The sequence below is a fragment of the Schistocerca gregaria genome, unplaced genomic scaffold (genome assembly GCF_023897955.1).
Source record: "Schistocerca gregaria isolate iqSchGreg1 unplaced genomic scaffold, iqSchGreg1.2 ptg000520l, whole genome shotgun sequence".
NCBI classification, from domain to species: domain Eukaryota; kingdom Metazoa; phylum Arthropoda; class Insecta; order Orthoptera; family Acrididae; genus Schistocerca; species Schistocerca gregaria.
In genome coordinates, this window is record NW_026061920.1 from 321,842 (window position 1) to 323,568 (window position 1,727).

Below are 1,727 nucleotides of genomic sequence, written 5' to 3' on the forward strand. Positions count from 1 at the left end.
TGCAAAATCTTAAGGTCCTAGGTCATGTCCAAGCCACCAAAGCCGGCAAAAAAGTGAATAATCGACAACTAAAACTTGAATTGTACTACTTCTTACTGGCTATTACTTCAACATAGAAGCTTCTTCTGTGTTCTACTATGGTGCTTTTAGTGTTTCCGCATACCGCAGCACGCGACATAGCTTTGCAGACGATAAATGTAAACGTTTCAGAGAGAAGAGCGGCCAATGTGACGTTCTGTCTTTAAGTCGATTCGATAACAAATGACGAAAACGGACGGATTTCTAAGGTTTTTACTGCATATGAACACTTTTCACATTCTCCGGTTCAACGCGGCTGCTAGTCCTCCTTTCATGCAAAATCTTAAGGTCCTAGGTCATGTCCAAGCCACCAAAGACGGCTAAAAAGTGAATAATCGATAACTAAAACTTGAATTGTACTACTTCTTACTGGCTATTACTTCTACTTAGAAGCTTCTTCTGTGTTCTACTATGGTGCTTTTAGTGTCTCCGCAAACCGCAGCACGCGACATAGCTTTGCAGACGATAAAAGTAACCGTCTCAGAGAGAAAAGCGGCCAATGTGACGATCTGGCTTTAAGTCGATTCGATAACAAATGACGAAAACGGACGGATTTCTCAGGTTTTTACTACATATGAACACTTTACACATTCTCGCGTGCAACGTGGCTGCTAGTCCTCCTTTCATGCAAAATCTTAAGGTTCCATCTCATGTCAAAGCCACCAAAGCCGGCTAAAAAATGAAAAATCGACAACTAAAACTTAAATTGTACTACTTCTTACTGGCTATTACTTCAAATTAGAAGCTTCTTCTGTGTTCTACTATGGTGCTTTTAGTGTCACCGCATACCGCAGCACGCGACATAGCTTTGCAGACGATAAATGCAACCGTCTCAGAGAGAAAAGCGGCCAATGTGACGATCTGGCTTTAAGTCGATTCGATAACAAATGACGAAAACGGACGGATTTCTCAGGTTTTTACTACATATGAACACTTTTCACATTCTCCCATGCAACGCGGCTGCTAGTCCTCCTTTCATGCAAAATCTTAAGGTCCTAGGTCATGTCGAAGCCACCAAAGCCGGCTAAAACGTGAATAATCGACAACTAAAACTTGAATTGTACTACTTCTTACTGGCTATTACTTCAACTTAGAAGCTTCTTCTGTGTTCTACTATGGTGCTTTTAGTGTCTCCGCATACCGCAGCACGCGACATAGCTTTGCAGACGATAAATGCAACCGTCTCAGAGAGAACAGCGGCCAATGTGACGATCTGGCTTGAAGTCGATTCGATAACAAATGACGAAAACGGACGGATTTCTCAGGTTTTTACTACATATGAACACTTTTCACATTCTCCCGTGCAACGCGGCTGCTAGTCCTCCTTTCATGCGAAATCGTAAGGTGCTAGGGCATGTCCAAGCCACCAAAGCCGGCGAAAAAGTAAATAATCGACAACTAAAACACAGTTGTACTACTTCTTACTGGCTATTACTTCAACTTAGAAGCTTCTTCTGTGTTGTACTATGGTGCTTTTAGTGTTTCCGCATACCGCAGCACACGACATAGCTTTGCAGACGGTAAGTGTAACCGTTTCAGAGAGACGAGCGGCCAATGTGACGATCTGGCTTTAAGTCGATTCGATAACAAATGACGAAAACGGACGGATTTCTCAGGTTTTTACTACATATGAACACTTTTCACATTCT